Here is a 20,964-nt window from a genome sequence, read left to right on the forward strand (position 1 = left end):
GAGCACTCTTGATTTATTACTGCAAGGAAGTCAGTTCTATCTTCTGCTGTCACCCAGGCGCCTATTACTGGATCACTGAGGATACTGCTCCATCTATCCATAAATGCACATGTTACCAATTTTCCTCTCAACAGTGTTCAATTACTTGCTCACATGCTGCATTCAGCAATTTGTTCACAATGTCTGCCTGGTGGGGTGGATAACATCCTGGTCAAAATGTCTGAGCTGAATCTGTGAAGTGTGTATTATCATAGATAGGGAAAACACAGGGCTTTAAATCAGTGAGCTGAACTTATCTCCTTTTTTCCAGCTCTAAATTAAAAACTGTTATGTACTGTTTGAAGAATTCAGATAATATGAAAGCTTACAATGGAAAAGATTTTATACTCACCTGACTCTCCCTCTACTTGATGCCCTCTTATATTTATACTTCCAGACTTTCAATCTTATGCATATAAATCTTAGATACTTCTTCTTTCTTCCCCCCAAAATTAATCAATATGCATATCATTGTGTTATTTGATTTTTCATATACATCTTTTTATATCTTACGTAACAGATTTCTTTTCATTTTGCATGTAGATTCATAGTATTTCATAGTAAGATGTATGATGATATATATGTATACTCACTATTTAACTGCTTATTACATATAGGTTGTTCCTAATTGTTTTAGCCATTATAGAAATGCTTCTATGAACATCCTTACTCATATATATCTTCCTGTATTTGTGTCAGTACTTCTGTAAAACAGATTCATAGAAAAGAAATTGCTAGATCAAAGGGAGTACATAGTTTAATATTTTTATAAACAACTGCCACAATAATAGCTAACACTTATTGAGGACTTTCTATAAGCTAAATATTTTTGTAAGTGCTTCACAAATGATAATTAATTTAATCTTCATAACAACTGAATGCAGCAGGTATTATTATTATTCCTGTTTTACAGATGAGGAAATTGAAGCACAGAGAGATTAAGTACCTTGCCTTAGATTGCCCAGTGATAATTAGATGTAAGGGTGCTATGTGGGACTCCTGTATGATGTTATGCTTGTTTATTTTGTAAGTTCACAACTTTTACTATACATTTATTGTTTATGTATGTTCATGTATGAATGATATACGTCAATAAAAATATTTTTTAATTTAAGATAATTATATAACTTTTTAAATGTAATACTAAAACTAATATTGGTGTAAATTCATGGTACAATAAGGTTTAGTCTATAAAAGAAAAAACAGGAATAAATAATATGAGGCAGAATATTATTACATGGCAAAATGGATGGTATAGATAAGAACACAAAAGTTGCTCTAAGAGGATAGTGAAATGTAAACTGGAGTGCCTGGGAAAGTCCTGGAAAGATACCAGAGCTTGTTAGTGGTGTAGTATTTGGATATATGGAAGGAAGGCTTGTGAAAGGAGCTGTGTTGAGTGTAGTGGGAAACACATTGTTTTAATAATTAATGGGGACAGAATTTCTAAAGCTTTGTATTACTTAGGGAATTTGGACTTTTCCTCTCAAAGCAACAGAAGCCCTTAATTTTTCAGAAGAAGAGTAACATGATGGAATTTGTATCTCAGGAAGGCTAGTCTGCTGAATTTTTAGAATCTAAAATAAATGAAAACAAAGTGACCTCTTTGGGGGAGGGTGATATAAATATATAGACATAAATGATAAGTCAATAAATGAAGGAAGCACCATGTAGAAATAGAAATTATATCAAAGAAACGTTTTAAAAAATAATGGACAAGATTTAGTTAGCCGTTAGAATCAGGAAATAAAGATAGGAATAAGTCCACGAGATTTCCACTGATTTGAGCTTGGGTAGCAGAAAGAATAGCGTTATCAAGGTCAGAAATACAAAAGTTGATAACTGAGGGTGGCTTGAGAAAATCTAATTTTTGGACTCAATGAGGTTAAGAACTTCCAGCAAGGGTATCCATTAGAAAACTGGAAATGGAATTTGACTGAAAGATAAGGGTAGAGATTAGAAATAAAGATTTTTAAAACTTATTAGAATAAAGATGAGAGTTGAAATTATGAAACCCAGAGTAGAAAGAAAGGAGAGTAGAGAGTCAAAATCTGAAAATCATGAGGCATTGCATAACAATAAGCTGAAAGAAGAAAGAGGAGGCTATTTGCCATTTCCTTGGCCTTGACGTGGTTGGTTACTTCCTTGTAGTTCTTTCCCCTTTGACTTATGTTTTTTTCCTAGATCAGATGCAACCTAGTTGTTTCTCATGTGTGAATGAAACATAAGTCATTTTTAAAAATACTAACGCCCAGAAACTGTACAGTACACTTATACACCCTTCTTGAGAAAATGACTCAAAGACATATTTCAGCCAAAATAACCTAAGACTGGGGAACTTGTGTTGTAAATGCCTGGCAAAAAGTTATAGCACCATTTAAATATGAGAATATATTTTGTTGCAGCTATCATATGGAAGCATCTCCCTTATTACTCTGAGTTCTTAAGGGAAAGCATAGTCTTATTTAGCTTTATTCCCAGTGCATATCTCTGTGCCTGGCACAGTGGAGGAGCTCCATAAAAGAGGGAAAAGAACAAAGAGTTGGATAGGGTTAAATTAAACTGGAAGGCAGATATCAAGAAGGGATGAATTCTTTAATGGGAAAGTATTTAGTTCTGAAAGGTTTTTCCTGTAGGTTTAACTTTAGAATAATATATAAGTCAATCAATTGTGAAATAATGAAATTAGGAGCATCCTCAATGGAGATGTTCCTTTACAAACTAAATGGGTATTGATCTATGCCTGGTTTCCATTATGCACAAGTATTCTCTCCTATAATATAATACCTACAAAGGCAAACTACCATATTTGCAGGGTAATTGTGGGTTCAAATAGATTAAAACAAGTCTACAAGTACATGATTATAGAGTCCAAAAATTTCTGTGTAATATCTCAGAATTGCTCATGGCAATCCCTTAAATATAGATGCCATGGGACTTAGGGTTGTGTGTATCAGCTGTGGTACAGATTTTATTACATAAGATGTTAGGATAAGAAGATGCAAGTATTAATAATAAGATGAATGGAAAGACAAACCCTGAGAATATAATGTTAAAGGTCAAGTCTACAAAAATAGATCCAAAATTCACTTGAGATTTTTTCCCATTAAAAAAAAATTGAAGCATATCATTTACACATGAACATACATAAGCAATAAATGTATAGTGAAAGTTGTGAACTTACAAAATAAACATGCATTCATCATACAGGGCTCCTGTTGTAGAGAAATCGGGTGTGCGCAGTATCGAAGGCCAGAACACGAGAGTACCGAGAAGGAAGTTGGTTTATTTCCACCAGCCGGGCTCGGCGGACTCTTGTCCTAATAAAATCCGAGCCCTGAATAGCCTTTTACAGACTCTTTTATACAGAGGATATAGGATTAGGGAGACTAACGGTGATGGTATGCAAACAGACCTTTGGTTAGCTTCTTCAGTGTTTGACCTTAGTATCAGATAGGTTATTTCCTCCAGGTGAGTTAAATATTCTCCACATCCACGCCAGCTTGGATTAGCATATCTTCCACATTCCGTCTGGAGACAACCCTGAATACACATTCAGTCTCATATCCTTTCTGAACATTCAAAGACTGTAGGGCCTATATTACTTATTTGGCCAAATTGGGGACTAGGTACACTTGGAAACAATTTTGAATTTATGCACAGGCTATATCATTCCCACATATCAGCCAAATGCCACCACCTCTCATTGTTGTGAAACGTTTGTTACAAACTATGAAGAACCATTGTCAAAATATTACCACTAACTATAGCCAATATCCCTACATTTGTTGTACTTTTCCCCCAACCCACCCAATCATTAACACACTGTATTAGTATTGTATATTTGTTATATTTAATAAGAGAACTCTCTCATATTATGTTAACCACAGTTCATTCAACCACAGAACTCACTGTGTTATACAGTCCCATGCATTGTATAATCCATTCAAAGTATACACTCAGTGGCTCTCATTTTCATTATAGAGTTGTGCTGTCATCAACTTAGTAAATTTTAGAATTTTTTTTATATAATATACTTTATTTTTTGAAAAGATACTTAGATTACATAAATGTTACATAAAAATATGGGGGATTCCTGTATGCCCAACTCCCTACCCCTCTCACATTTTCCCACATTAACAACATCCTTCATTAATGTGATACATTTGTTACAATTGATCAGCACATTTTGGAGCATTGCCACTAAGCATGGATTATAGTTTACATTGTAGTTTGTACTCTCCCACACAATTTTGTAAGAAATGATAAGATATATAATGGCCTGTATCTGTTATTGCAATGTCATTCAGGACAAATCCCAAGTCCCAAAAATGCCCCCATATTACACCTATTTTTCCCTCTCCCTTCCCCCTCAGAATCCCCAATGGTCACTATCTCCACATTAATAGCAGTTCTTCTATTGCTAGAATCACAATAAGTCTATAATAGAATAACAGTAAGTCTACTCTAGTCCATCATTCATTCCCCAATCCTGAGGACTCTGTACTGGTAATGCTACTCTGCCTGTAACTGAGAGGGGCTTAGATCCCATTAGGCAAATGGATGGACCTATCTTGCTTGCAGTTGCAGACTCTCTTTGTTCCTCGGGATGGTCATTGTCTATCATCATCCCCTTGTGATGATGGGTGAATCCAATGAACTGGAGAGTAGATGTTACAATGCTGTTGAGATTCAGATAGAACGTTTTCATTACTCTGAAAGGGAAAAATCCCATTTCCCCTTACATCCACCTAAATGTTGTCCCTTAGAATTGATAAAATTTCTTCTTTACCATTGCTGCAAAAATATTAAAATATTACTGTTAACTATATCCATAAGTTATATATGTAATTATCCCATGTATCGCCATATTCTTAACACTTTGTAAAAGAACATTCTTATATTTGTACTATTAACCACAATCTTCAACTACCACCAAAATCACTGTTATAAAGTCCCTAGATTATCCTCTAGCTTCATTTAAATTGGCATTTACATCCCCAGACTGCCCTTTTCAACCACAATTACATTTATAAATCAGCAGTGTTAGTTATACTCACTATAATGTGTCACCACCAACTCTATTCATTTCTAAACATTTACAATAAATGTTATTAAAAATTCTACATACATTAAGCATCAGCTCCCATTCTCAATCCATATTCTATCTCCAATAACCTATACTCTAGAGTTTACTTCCATGAGTTCACTTATTGTATTTAGTTCATATTAGTGAGACTATACAATATTTATCCTTTTGTGTCTGGCTTATTTCACTTAATACCCTCAAGGTTCATCAATGTTGTGATATGAATCCCAATTTCATTTCTTCTTACAGCTGAATACTATTGCATTGTATGTATATACTACATTGTATTTATCCATTCATCAGTTGATGGACACTTGGGCTGGTTCCATTATTTAGCAATTGTGAATAATGCTGCTATGACATTCAGCGTGCAAATGTCAGTTTGCATCCTTGCTTTCAGTTCTTCTGAATATATTCCTATTAACAGTTTTGCTGGATCATAAGAAAGATCTAAATTCAGCTTCTTGAGGTTGTGCCAAACTGTCTTCTACAGAGGCTGTGCCATTCAACATTCCCACCAACAGGGAAGGAGTTTCCTATTTCTCTTCATCAACTCCATCACCTGTAGTTTTCTGTGTGTGTGTGGTATTTTTTTAAAATAATGGCCATTCTAAAAGGTGTGAAATATCACATTGAGTTTTAACCTGCATTTTCCTATTAGCTAGTGATATTGAACATTTTTTCTTTTGCTTTTTCACCATTTGTAATTCTGCTTTAGAAACATGTCTATTCAAGTCATTTGCCCAATTTTTTAATTGGGTTGCTGATCTTTTTATTGTTGAATAGTATGATCTCTTTATATAACATGGAAATCAAACCCTTGTCAGATATGTGGTTTCCAAGTATTTTCTCCCATTGAATAGGCTGCCTTTTTACTTTCTTGACAAAGTCTTTTGAAGAAGAAAACTTTAATTTTGAGGAGGTCCCAGTTATCCAATTTTTTTTGTTGCTCACACTTTGGGGGTAAAGTTTAATAAACTACTGCCTACCAGAAGATCTTGAAGATGTGTCCCTACATTTTCTTCTAGAAGTTTTATGGTTATAGCTTTTATATTTAGATCTAAGATTCATTTTGAGTTAATTTTGTGTAACATATCAGACAGGGATCCTCTTTCTTTCTTTTGGGTATGGATATCCAGTTCTCCCAGCACCATTTGTTGAATAGACTATTACAGGTCCAGCTGGGTGGACTTGACAGCTTTGTCAAAAATCACTTGACTGTAGAGGGTCTATTATCTGAGTTCTCAATTTAGTTCCATTGATCAATGTGTCTGTCTTTATGCCAGTCCCATGCTGTTTTTACCACTGTGGCAAGGTAATATGTTTTAAAGTCCAGAAGTGAGAGTCCTCCAATTTCATTCTCCTGTTTTAAGATCTTTTTGACTATTCAGGTATACTTACCCTTCCAAATAAAGTTGATAATTGGCTTTTAAATTTCACATTTTTACTGAGATTGCATTGAATCTGTAAATCAGTTTAGGGAGAATTGACATCTTTATGATATTTAGTCTTCCAATTCATGAACATGGAGTGTACCTTCATTTTTTGGTGTCTTCTTTGGTTTCTTTTAGCAATGTTTTATAGTTTTCTGAATACAGGTCCTTTATATCCCTGGTTAAGTTTTCTCTAAATATTTAATTTTTTAGGTGTTATTATACATAGAATTTTTTCCTTACTTCCTCCTCAGATTGTTCATTAGTAGTGTTTAGAAATGCTACTGATTTTTGCATATTAATCTTGTATCTTGCCACTTTGCCACACTTGTCTTTTAGTTCTGGGAGCTTTGTTGTAGATTTTTTGAGATTTTCTAGGTATAGAATATTATCACCAACAAACAGTGAAAGTTTTACCTTTTCCTTTCTTATTTGGGTAATTGTTTTCTTTTTCCTGCCTAATTACTCTAGCTAGAACTTCTAACACAATATTTATTAACAGTGGTGACAGTGGGCATCTTTTTCTTTTTCCCAATTTCAGCAGGAAAACTTTCAGCCTTTCACCATTGCGTACAATGTTAACTGTGGGTTTTTCATATATGCGCTTTATCAGGTTGAGGAAGTTTCCTTCTATTCTTTGTTTCAGAATGCTTCTATCAAGAAAGGATGCTATATTTTGTCAAAAGCCATTTCTGTGTCAATAAAGATGATCATGTGATTTTTTCTTCAGCTTCTTAGTTTGGAGCATTACACTAATTTTGATCTTGTGTTGAACCACATTTGCTTATTAGGGATAAACCCACTTAATTTTTTTACTGTGCTTTTGGATTTGGTTTGTAAGTATTTTTGAGGATTTTTGCATCTATATACATTAGAGGAATTGTCTTTAATTTTCTTTTTTCATAGTATGTTTATCTGGCTTTGGTGTTTTGGTGATGTTGGTGTTATAGAATGAGTTTTATAGTGTTCCTTCATGTTCAAGTTTTTGGAAAAATTTGAGCAATATTGGTATTAAATTATCTTTGAATGATTGGTAGATTTCACCTGTGAAGCCATCTCAATTTGGGCTTTTCAGTTTGGGGAGGTTTTATTTTTAAATATGCATTTTAATTAAAAAAAACACTTAGATTACATAAATGTTACATTAAAAATATTGGGAATTCCCATATGCACCACTCCCATCCCCTCCCACATTTTCCCACATTAACAGCATCCTTCATTAATGTGGTTCATTTGTTGCAATTGAGGATCACATTCTGGAGCATTGCCACTAAGCATGAATTATAGATTACATGGTAGTTTATACTTTCTCCCACACATTTGTGTAAGTTATGACAAGATATTTAATGACTTGTATTTGTCATTGCAATGTTATTCAGGACAATTCCCAAGTCCTGAAAATGTCCCCATATCACATCTGCTTTTTCCTCTCCCTCCACTCAGAACCTCCAGTGGCCACTGCCTCCAAATCAATGATAAAATCTCTTCACCTATGATAGGTTTCTGGAGGTCTTCTATTTCTTCTAGAGTCAGTGTAGGTTATTTTTTTTTTGTTTCCAGGAATTTGTTCATTTTGTCTGCATTGCTTAGTTTGTTTGTGTACTTCAGTTCATAGAACCCTCTAATTATCTCTTATTTCTTCAGAGTCTGTGGTAATGCCCCCCCCCCCATATCTAATTATATTTATTTGCATCTTCTTTCTCTCTTTCTTGTCACTCTAGCTAAGGGTCTATTTTGTTTATCTTCTCAGAAACCAACTTTTGATTTTGTTGATTCTCTTTTTTTTTCTCAATTTTATTCATTTCTGCTCTAAGCTTTATTATTTCTTTTCTTTAGCTTGGTTTGGGATTAGTTTGCTGTACTTTTTCTAGTTCCTGCAGGTGTGCACTTAGGTCTTTAATTTTACGTTTTTCTTCTTTTTTAATGTACTTGTTGAGGGCTATAAATCTCCCTCTCTGCACTGTCTTTGCTGTATTCCATAGGTTTTCATATGTTGTGTTCTCATTTTCATTCATCTTGAGATATTTACTAATTTCGCTTGCAATGTCTTCTTTGACCCACTGATTATTTGAGTGCGGTTTAATCTCCATGTAATTGTGAAATTTCCCCTTTTCCATCCATCATGGATTTTCAGCTTCATTTCCTTATATTCAGAGAAAGTGCTTTCTATAATTTCAATCTTCTTTAATTTATTGAGACCTGTCTTCTGAAATAACGTATGGTCTATCCTGGTGAAGGATCCATGAGCACTTGAAAAGAATGTGTATCCTCACATTTTGTGGTGTAATAACTCTATAAATGTGGTGTAATACTCTATAAATATACAACTATCTCATGTATATATTATTTAAACTTTCTGTTTCCTTATTTATCCTCTGTTGAGATGTTCTAAAAAATGCTGAGAGTGGTGCATTGAATTCTCCAACTATTATTATAGAAAAGTCTATTCCTTCCTTCAATTTTACCAGTGTATGCCTCATATATCTTAGAGCACCCAGGTTAAGTGCATAAGTATTTATTATAGTTATTTCTTCATGGTGAACGTATTAGTCAGCCAAAGGGGTGCTGATGCAAAATACCAGAAATACGTTGGTTTTTACAAAGGTGTTTATTTGGGATAGGAGCTTACAGATACCAGGCCACAAAGCACAAGTTACTTCCCTCACCAAAGTTTATTTTCATGTGTTGGAGCAAGGTAGCTGCCAATGTCTGTGAGGGTTCAGGCTTTGTGAGTTTCTCCCTTCCAGGGTCTTGCTTCTCTCTGGGTTCAGGGTTCCTCTCTTCCTGGGGCTTGCTTCTCTTTCCACTGTGGGCTTACTTCCTGGGGCTCCAGCTTAAGGCTTCAGCATCAAACTCCAACATCAAAACTCAAATGTCAAAAACCTTCAACTCTGTCCTTGCCATGTCTTTTATCACCCTAATGACATGGCCCAATCAAAGCCTGAATCATAACTTAATTACACCCAGGTATAAAGCAGATTACAAACATAACCCAATATCTATTTTTGGAATTCATAACCATATCAAACTGCTATAGTGAATTATCCCTTTTATCAATATATATTGACCTTCATCACTACTGTTTTGTGTCTATTTTGTCATATATATAGAGAGGGAGAGAGAGAGAGAAAGAGAGAGAGAGAGAGAGGTTCTGGGGATTGAACCCAGGACCTCGTATGTGAGAAACCAGCACTCAACCACTGAGGCACATCGGCTTCTATTTTGTCCAATATTAAGATCACTACTTCAGCTCTTTTTTGGTCACTATTTGCATAGGAAATCTTTTTCAACCTTTCATTTTTAACCTGATTGAATCCTTAATCCAAAGTGAGTGTCTTGTAGATAGCGTATAGATGACTCATATTTTTTAAATCAATTCTGTCAGTCTATGTCTTTTGATTGGTTAGTTGAATCCATTAACATTCAACATTACTATAAATCTTTACTTAGTTCATCCATTTTATCCTTTGACTTTCTGTTGTCATATCTAACAATTGTCTGTCTTTTTACCCTTTAATTTACCCTTACTAATAATATTCATTTCTATGCTCTTCTCTAAGTCTCTCAGTATTGCCTTTTCCTTTCAGGCTATAACATTACCTTTAGTATCTCTTGTAAATCCAACTTCTTTATGATAAACTCTCTAAGTTTTTGTTTGTCTGTGAAGACTTTAAACTCACCCTCATTTTTCAGGGACAGTTTTGCTGGATAAAGAATTCTTGGCTGGCACTTTTTCTCCTTCAGTACCTTAAATACCTCATTCCAAGCCTTCTTGCCTCCATGGTCTCTGATGGGAGACTGGCACTTAGTTTTATTGAAGTTACCTTGTATATGATGCGTTACATTCCTCCTGCTGCTTTCAGAATCCTCTCTTTATCTTTGGTATTAGTCATTCTGAATAGTAAGTATCTCAAAGAAGGTCTATTCAGATTTGTTCTGTTTTTGGTCAGTTGTCCTTGGATTTTGGTAGTTATGTCTTTCATAAGAGTTGAGAAATTTGGAGTCATTATTTCCTTAAATATTCTTTCTGCCCCTTTTCCATTCTCTTCTCTTCCTGGCACATATGTAATATGTATGTGTTGTTTCATGATGTCATTCTATTCCCTGAGAATTCCCAGTTCATTTTTTCCATTCTTTTTTCTGTGTGTTCTTCTGTCTTTTTAAGTTCAGATGTTCTGTCCTTGATTTCACTTATTTGCTTTTCTGCCATTTCAAGCCTGCTGTTATAAGCCTCTAAACTACTGTTTTAACCAATCAACTTTATTGATACATATTAATAAACATACAATTCATCCAAAATGTACAATCAGTGGTATTTGCTATAATCACATATTTGTGTATTCATCACTGCAATCATTATTAGAGCATTTTCATTATTTCAGTAATAACAATAATAAAAACCAGACAAACAAGAAAATTCTTTTCACTTTCTCTCTGTTTTCCCCATTGTACATAGTGCTGTTTCTAGCTATTCTGTCCAAAGAGTATAATCAATGATTTTTCATACAAGCACAATATTGCACATTCATTATCTCAAAATTTTAGAATGATTTCATTACTCCAAAATATGCCCAGAAAAACTGAGAACAGTGACATGAATAGCTATCTGCACACCAATTATTCACTATAGCCAAAAGTTGTAAACAACCCAGGTATCCATCAACTGATTAATGGATAAATAAATTATGGAGTATACACATGATGGAATATTATGTAGTGGTAAGAAGAAATGAAGTTGTGAAACATATGCCAACATGAATGAATCTGGAGGACATTATGTTGAGTGAAGCAAGGCAGACACAAAGGGACAAATGAATGCCCTATAATGAACTAAATATATTATGTGAAATATAAATTATTATGTGAAATATGAATATGAGTAGAATTACATATATAAGACCATTTTTCTTTAAAGCTGAACAAATGAAGTTAATAGTACAAATTGTTAATATCAGACAAAAAATTATTCTAAACAAAGGAAACCAAATACAGAGTACTACGTATTATATGATTCCATTTATATAAAATATAAATAAATTTCTAAAGTATTTTTAATCTTACCCATTTTGTTTTTCATTCACATATGATTCTGTTTCTTCTCTTTGCAGGCTTTCAAATTTTCTTTATGTCACTTAGTGTCTTCTTAATACCCTTTATCTCTTTAGCCATATTTTCCTTCAACTCCTATTGATTTTAGAGGTTTGTGTGGTTTTCATTGATTAGTTGTCTTAAATCCTATGTCTCATCTGGATTTTTGAGTTTTTCCTTCGGCTGGGCCATCTCTTCCTTTTCTTAGTATAGCTTGTAATTTTTTGCTGATGTCTAGGCATCTGATTATAGTTGGATTTACTCTGAAAGTCAATTTCCCTCTCTTTTGTCTAAGGGTTCTGTCAAATACCTTTTTTGCATTAATTTAAATGGTCATGTAGTTTTTTTCCTTCATTAAGTTAATGTGGTGAATTACAGTAATTGATTATTTGTGTTGAACCGCCCTTGCATAAATTGTACTTGATCATGGTGTATAATTCTTTTAATACGTTGTTGGATTCAGCTTGCTAGTATTTTGTTGAGGATTTTTGAAGAGATATTGCTCTGTAGTTTTCTTGTGTTGTGGAATCTTTATCTGGTCTTGGTATTAGGATGATATTGGTCTTTATAGAATGAATTTAAACTTTTGGAAAAGTTTGAGCAGAATTGGAGTTAAGTCTCTTGGAATGTTTGGTAAAATTTCCCTGCAAAGCCATATGGGGGTCCTGGGCTTTTCTTTGTTGAGATTTTTTGATGATTGATTCGATCTCTTTTCTGGTAATTAGTGTTTTGAGGTCTTCTATTTATTTTTAAGTTAATGTAAGTAGTTTGTGTGTTTCTAAGAATTTGTCATCTACGTTATCTAATTTATGGGCATATGGTGTCCATAATATCCTCTTATAGTCCTTTTTATTTCAGCAGGCTTGGTAGTCAAGTCCCCCATTTTGTTTCTGATTTTCATTATTTGTATTCTCTCTCTCTCTCTGTCTCTCTCTCTCTCTTTCTCTCTCTCTCTCGTCAATCTAGCTAAAGATATATCAATTTTATCGATCTTTTTTAAAAAGCAATGTTTGGCTTTGGTGGTTCACTCTATTGTTTTGGGTTTTTTTGTTTTTGTTTTAAGATTTATTTATTTATTTTCCCCCCTTGCCCTCTTCCCACCCTGCTGTTTTTGCTGTCTGTGTTGTCTTCTCTTCTCATTTTCTCTCCTCTAGGATTCACTGGGATTTGATCCTGGAGACCTCTGATGGAGAGAGAGGTTCCCTGTCAAATGTACCACCTCAGTTCCTGCAATTCACCTTGACTCTCCCCTTGTCTCTCTTTTGATGTGTCATCATCTTGCATCATGACTCTCTTGCACAAGGCACTGGCTCACCATGCGGGCACTCAGGCAGGCACTTTTGTGGGCTCTGGCTCACCACATGAGCACTGGCTCTCCACACGGGCATGCTTTCTCTTCTTCTTTTTCACTAGGAGGCCCCAGGGATTGAACTCAGGTCCTCCCATATGGCAGTGGGAAGCTCTATCACTTGAGTCACATTCACTTCCCACTCTCTTTTTTTGGTTTTTGTTTTTTTATTTCATTAATCTCTAATCTTTGTTATTTGCTTCTTTCTGCTCACTTTGGGCTTAGTTTGTTCTACTTCTAGTTCTTCCAGGTTTGCAGTTAGGTCTCTGATTTGAAGTCTATCTTCTTTTTTAATATAAGGATGTAGAGCTATACACTTCCTTCTCACCACTGCATTTGCTGCATCTCACAAGTTTTGGTATGTTATATTTTCATTTTCATTTGCCTCAAATATTTCCTTATTTCCTTGTTATTTCCTCTTTAACACATCAGTTGTTTAAGAGTATATTGTTTAATTTCCATATATTTGAAAATTTTCTCCCTCTTTTATCTCTAGCTTCATTTCATTGTGGTTTGAGAATATGTGTTGTATGATTTCAATATTTTCAATTTATTGAGACTTGCTTTATGACCCAATATATGCTCTATCCTGGAGAATGATCCATGTGCATTTGAGAAGAGTATGTATTTTGTTTGGGTCAAGTGTTCTATAAGTCTGATAGGTCTGTTTGATTTAGAGTATCATTCAAGTCTTTTATTTCCTTATTGATCTTCTGATTAGATGTTCTACCCATTATTGAAAGTTGTATAGTAAGATCTCATGCTATTAATGTAGAATCACCAATTTCTCCTTTCAAAACAGCCAGTATTCACTTAATCTATTTTGGGACTCTACTGTTAGTTGCATCTGTATATATAACTGTTAAAATTTCTGTCACAGTATACTCTTTATCGATATATAATGAAAAACTCTGTCCCTCATAACTGCTTATGTCTTAGCTTAAAGCTCTCTTTTGTTTACTACTTGCATAGTATATTTTTATCCATCTTTTCCCCTTGAACTTATTTGTATCTTTCAATTCATGCTGAGACTCTTGCAGATAGAATACAGTTGGATCATGCTTTTTTATCCTTTCTGCCAATCTCTGCCTTTTAACTGGAGATTTTAATCAATTTATAGTTAAAATCAGTACTCGTAATATATTACCTTCTTCTGCCATTTTGCTGTTTAGACTTTGTAAGTCATATCTTTTAAACTCTCATTTCCATTAATGCCTTTTAAATTTTTTAATATTTGTGTGTGTGTGTTTTACCCTATTTAGTGTCTTCTCTAGATATATTTTTCATATATTTTTCTTGTGGTTACCATGGGGTTAAAATTTAACATCCTAAATATATAGCAATTATATTTGGTTTGATACCAACTTAAGTTGAATAGCACACACATGTACTTTTCCTAAACTCCTATCCTCCAACTTTTATTGTTAAGACATATCTTTGTACATTGTATATCCAAAAACATCACTTTTTATGCATGCACATTTTAGCGCTTGTAGAAAGTAAGAAGTAGAGTTACATAACAAACAATATATTACAATAATAGTTGCATTTGTAATTTCCCAAATGGTTACCTTTCCCACTTGTCTTTTTTCTTTATACTGCTTTGAACCATTGCTAATGTTGTATCATTTCAGTCTGAAGAACTCCCTTAATACTGCTTATAGGTTAGGTTTAGTGGTGAAGAACTCTCTCAGCCTTTGTTTATCTGAGAATGTCTTAAATCTCTTCCTCACATTTGAAACAAAGTCTTGCCAGATATAAAATTTTTGACTGTCAGGTGTTTTGTTTTGTTTTCTTTCTTTCAGCAGTTTAAGTATTGCAACCCACTGCCCTCCTGTGTCCTGTGTTTTCTGATGAGAAACTGGCATTCAATCTAATTGTAACCTCCTTGTAGGTAATAAATTTCTTTTCTCTTTCAGCTTTCACAACTCTATCCTTTTTCCTTTGCATTTGTTAGTGTGATTAATATATGACCAGGTGTGTTTTTCTTTGTGTTTATCCTGTTTGGTGTTTCTGGGCTTCTTCGATGTGTGTATTCACATCTTTTGCTAAGTTTGGGAAGTTCTCTGTCATTGTTTCTTTGAAAATTCCTTCTGCCCCCTTTTTTTTTTAATATATTTTTTTAAAGATTTATTTATTTATTTCTCTTCCCTTCTCCCCCACCCCTCAACTCCCCAACCCCACCCCAGTTGTCTGTTCTCTGTGTCTATTTGCCGCATCTTCTTTGTCGGCTTCTGTTGTCGTCAGCTGCATCGGAACCTGTGTTTCTTTTCATTGCGTCATCTTGTTGTGTCAGCTCTCTGTGTGTGCAGCACCATACCTGGGCAGGCTGCACTTTCTTTCACACCGGGCGGCTCTCCTTACAGGGCGCACTCCTTGCACGAGGGTCTCCCCTACGTGGGGGACATCCCTGCATGGCACAGCACTCCTTGCGCGCATCAGCTCTGTGCACAGGCCAGCTCCACACAGTCAAGGAGGCCCGGGGTTTGAACCGCAGACCTCCATGTGGTAGACGGACACCCTAACGACTGGGCCAAGTCCACTGCCTGCCCCTTTCTTTTGTTGCCTTTGAGGATTCCCATGATACATATATTGTTCATTTGATGGTGTTGCAGAAGATCAGGTTGTTTTCGCTTTTTATAATTCTTTTTTTTCTGCTTCTTAGCTGGAATAATTCCCAGTATCTTATCTCCAAGTTCACTGATTCTTCTGCCATCTCCAATCTGCTCTTGAAACCCTCCTAGGAATTGTTAAATTTCAGTTATTGTGGCTTTAACTCCAATAGTTTGATTCCTTTTTAAAATTTCTATCTCTTTTTTTAAGACTCTCATATTACTTATTCATTGCTTTCTTATTAACCCTCAATTCTTTCTCTGAACTTCTTCATCTCCTTGAGCATTTTTATGATAATTTATTCAAAGGCTTGGTTGGTTGTCTTCATTCTCATCTTTTTCTTTGGTGTTTTCTAGATTTTTTTATCCTCTTCCTTTGGATGGGCTATCATTTCCTGTTTCTTTGAGCTCTTATTGCACACTGTACATTTCAATATTTTAAAATGTTAACTCTCAAATTTATTCCCTGGGATATCTGATTGTTGACTTGGTAACGAGCCATTTTTGTTTTTTTTTTTAATTAATTAATTTTATTTATTTCTCTCCCCTTCCCCCCGACCCCGGTGGTCTGTTCTCTGTGTCTATTTGCTGCGTCTTCTTTGTCCGCTCCTGTTGTTGTCAGCAGCACGAGAATCTGTGTTTCTTTTTGTTGTGTCATCTTGTTGTGTCAGCTCTCCGTGTGGGCGGCGCCATTCTTAGGCAGGCTGTACTTTTTTGTTCATGCTGGGCAGGTCTCCTTACGGGGCACACTCCTTGTGCATGGGGCTCCCCCACGCGGGGACACCCCCGCGTGGCACGGCACTCCTTGGGCGCATCAGCGCCTGGGCCAGCTCCACAGGGGTCAAGGAGGCCGGGGGTTTGAACTGCAGACTTCCCATGTGGTAGATGGATGCCCTAACCACTGGGCTAAGTCCGCTTCCCTACCAGCTGTTGATAAGATAGATTTTCTTGAACTTCAGCCCTCTTTTCAGGAAGGTCTGACCAAAATGATTGTAGCGTGCAGTTTTTTCTCTTTCTGGGCCTGTGTCTTGGCCTGGGCTTTTGCTTGTTTGTTGTTCTGGATTTCCCTTGTTTACAGGAGTTTGGTTGTCCCTTCTGTTTACCAGAAGATGAACCTGCCTTTCCAAGGTGTTTGAAGCTGGCAGACCTTTGTCCAAGACTGTCTGCCTCCTTTGTCTCAGGCTGCTTCAGACTGTTATGAGCAAATTCTGGGAGGAGGGCACCCCAGAGAGGAGTTTTCCAAGTCTGTCTTTCCCAGTCACAACAAGGCTAGTGACCCATGAAGGGGGTACAGACCAGTTCCAAAGTGCCTTAGGGAGGGGATCAGAAAGGGCACCAAGAACTTCTCCAATTTTTCCCCAAAGATAAGGTTTCCTTGCCTGCTTGGTAACTGTAGCTTTCCATTCACCTGTTCCCCACAGCTTTGAGGAAACACAGTGGCTTTATGTCTCCACCATCACTGCGTTTGAAACAATAGAATTTGGTCCCCAGCAATCTGAATTCATTAATCAAAAGTCATGATAATTCTTAATTTAAATTCATGATTTGAATTCGCTAATCAAAAGCCATGAAAAGACAAGTTATATTTCCCTTCTGTCACCAGCAGCTAGCCAGGGACTGGACTCCACTGTGGCTGCCATGACAGCAGTGGGGAGGGATGGGCACCCATAGCCATGATGTAGAGAGTGCAATGTACAGTTTTTAACCATAATTTATTGGCCATTCCTTGGATGCTGTATGGTGTTCTTCTGGCCTCTGGAGCTTCATATGAGTTATTTCAGATAATTCCTGTTTAGTAGTTGTTTTGGTTGAAGGACTTATTCCTGGAACTCTGTACTCCTCCATCTTTCCACAATCTTCTGATCATTCATTTTTATGTACTGTAAAGGACAATATTTTATGAATAGATCACAATTCATTCACATATTCCCCTCTTAATGAATATTTAGGTTGTTTTCAGAATTTTCTATTACAAAGTTTTAAAAAATTGTTGAATATGTTTCTTGTGAATTTTTAGCAGAATTGCATTAAATGTTTATATTAATTTGGAAATGGGTATCTTGATATTATTGACTAAGAATCCACTAATATAGTATTTCTCTCCATTTGTTCAGCTATTCATTTACTTAATACCTTGAATAAAATTTTGATTTTTTTTCTTATAGTTGTATACATTTTTTAAAAAATTTGTAGATATCTCAATTTTATTGAAATTTTAAATGGGATTTTTTATTTTCTTTTGGCTATTAACTGTATAATGGAATGCTGTTCAGTTTTTTATGTTAATTTTGTAATAAGCAAGCTTGCTAAACCCTCTTATTAGTTCTATAGATTTGCTTATGCTTTTATGCTTTCTCTGTAAACAACTCTGCTTTCTGATTACAAGGATCGTTTTCATTCTGAATTCCTTTGTTCTTGATCAAAAAAGAGGATGATAATATTCTTCCTAATTATTTTCATGTGTATATAGCTTTGAGATGAAGCCTTAACTTGTAGAGAATAATGAGAGGATCTCACTAAACTTATACACATAACTACAAAAATTTTAAATGAAATACTGATAAATAAAATCCAACAATTTGATCAAGTAGATTTTATCTTAAGAAAATGTTGGTTTAAACTAGCATCCTAATAAATATCACCAAAAATTTTCTAAATAAATGCTGAAAGGGCATTTGATAAATTTCAATCCCCATTGTATTGGTCAGCCAAAAGGGTACTGAAGCAAAATACCAGAAGTCTGTTGGCTCTCATAAAGGGTATTTGTTTGGGGTAGGAGCTTACAGATAGCAGGCCTTAAAGCATAAGTTACTTCCCTCACCAAAGTCTATTTCCACATGTTGGAGTAAGATGGCTGCCGACATCTGCCAGGGTTCAGGCTTCCTGGGTTCCTCTCTTCCCAGGTCTTGCTTCTTTCCAGGATCAGTGTTCCTCTCTTCCCAGGGCTTGCTTCTCTGGACTTAGGGTTCCTCTCTTCCCGGGGCTTGCTTCTCTTTCCTCACAACCATGGTCCTCTGTGTGTTTATTCCCTGGGGCTTCAGCTCAAGACTGCAGCATCAAACTCCAACATCAAAATCTCCAACATCAGAATCCCTCCAGCATCAAAAAGCTTATTTGGTTTAATGCAATTCTAATGAGAATCCCAAAGGCTTTAAAAAATTTTACAGTAACAAAGCTTGTTTGGAAATACAATGACAATAGTAACTGAGTAACTTATTAAACGCAGAGAAAAATGAAAATGTATTGTTATCAAATATTAAAGCATTTTATTAAGCAACAGTAATTAGATTGGTCTGATCCTTGGCAGTAAATGGTCAGACAGTCTGGAATAAATTGCCCAGAAACAGAAATCCAATATGTTTAAGATATTAATGGCAAAGCAGTCATCATTGGGAAAGAGTAGTTTTATTCAACAAAATGTTCTGGGAGAATTGTTTACAAATAAGGGGAAAAGTGTTTATTTTACATCCTTTCCATATGCCATGAAACCAAAACAAACTCTGTTTAATTGAAACGCTAAAATTGAAAAATCAAACTATGAAGAAGGAAGAAAATATGGATATTTTTTATTTGACATCTGCATGTGGAAAGATTCTCCCTGAATTTAAAGATATAAATCACAAAGAAAAATAAATTAAAAACATCTGTAGGTTGAAAGGCATCATGTGCAAAATTTAATCAAGGAATCACTGCTAACTGTTACAGATAGAGGATAACCATCATTAATATATGAAGAGGTCACACAAAGTGATAAGATAAACTCTAAGGTACCAGTAAATAAATGAATAAGTTAATAAACAATTTACAAAGAGAGAATTTCAACCAGTTAATAAACATGGCAAATATTTAACTTTTTGTAATCTAACTGATGTAAATTGAATTAAAATAGCTAGTATTCCCTATCATATTAGGAAGTATTTTCAACAAATACTATTTGTACTGATGGAAAAATCTAATACTCTAAGTTACTGCTGGAAGGAATGGGAATTAGAACAACATTTTAGTTGGAAAGCAACTTGGATATTCCACACTTTCTAGATGTTCAGAACTTTAGGTTCATTAATTCCATTTTTGGAATTTTATTCAAAATATATGATTACAAATACAGAAAAAGTTTATAAAGAAAAATTTTAACCCATGTGTGTGGTGACTTGAAGCTTATGGACACCAGCAAAACATGTTCTTAAACTTAATCCATTCCTGTGGGTGTGAACCCATTGTTAGTAAGTACTTTTGATTATGTTACTTCAGTTAAGGAGTGGCCCAGGATAGGTCTTAATCCTTTTACTGAAGTCATTTATATGAGAATGAAATTTAGACAGAGAGAGAAAAGCACAGGAAGTAAGAAGCTGAAATCAATGAAATCTGGAAGAGAAAGGAGCAAACAGGAGATTCCTCCATGTGCCTTGCCATGTGACAGGAAGCCAAGGATAACTGGCAGTCAGACCTAGAATGCTGACCCTTCAGGAAAAATGCATCACCTTAATGATATAATCATTAGGGTTTTTAGGCTTAAAAGTGTAAACTAATAAATTCCCATTGTTTAAGCCATTGCATGGTGTTTGCTTGAGCATCCTAGGAAACTAAATAAACCCTCAACAATTTTTTTTTTTAATTTTTTTATTTTTTATTGACTTTGTAATAATATTACATTAAAAATATATAAAAAATATGGAACGCTTCACGAATTTGCGTGTCATCCTTGCGCAGGGGCCATGCTAATCTTCTCTGTATCGTTCCAATTTTAGTATATGTGCTGCCGAAGCGAGCACGTCCCTCAACAATTTTGACGATGGCTGCATATTATAGAAATGGTGTAGGTCAACCTCTCCCATTCAGAATCCTGGACCTAAAGGCAGAATAAACTGTAGAGCAGGTCATCTCTGATATTCAACTGTATCCTTGCCAGAGTGGTCAGCTCTGATGAATTCCCCAGACATTTCACTGGTGGACTCCAGTCAGTGTCCATGGGAACAGATAGAAACCCTCTCATCAGGAGCTTAGGCAGTTTATTAAATTGAAGAGATCATTTGAGAGCTGTGATGTTTTTCATGTTTCACAGTATAATGATTGAGGCATTAATTGATGGACTCTTCCAAGACTCAAGACTTGGCTACTTCAATCTGCTGAACCTTACCTAGTACCATCATTCCTCTGAAGTGCATGCTTCTTTGCCCCAACTGTGACAATCCCTGACAAAACCATAGCTCACAGTCACTTCTATCCTCCTTTGTCACCATTTCTAGGGCTTAAAACCCATTCAGGAACCATTTTTTATACTGCCCAGGTACCATGAATTTAAGGAAGTGATCCTGGCATACTCTGTAGGTGGTTGTCCCACACTTGGCCTTACTT

General features: G+C 35.3%; 1 protein-coding gene and 1 non-coding gene across 2 annotated transcripts in view; one reads left to right on the forward strand and one right to left on the reverse strand.

The window, feature by feature from the left end:
- UNC13C (unc-13 homolog C) overlaps positions 1-20,964 on the forward strand; it is a 738,074-nt gene that overhangs the window by 707,787 nt on the left and 9,323 nt on the right. The window lies entirely within an intron of this gene.
- On the reverse strand, positions 20,275-20,381 carry LOC131278122 (U6 spliceosomal RNA). The gene has a single exon (XR_009185372.1). It is a non-coding gene; the product is annotated as a U6 spliceosomal RNA (small nuclear RNA).

The sequence above is a fragment of the Dasypus novemcinctus genome, chromosome 3 (genome assembly GCF_030445035.2).
Source record: "Dasypus novemcinctus isolate mDasNov1 chromosome 3, mDasNov1.1.hap2, whole genome shotgun sequence".
Taxonomy (NCBI): domain Eukaryota; kingdom Metazoa; phylum Chordata; class Mammalia; order Cingulata; family Dasypodidae; genus Dasypus; species Dasypus novemcinctus.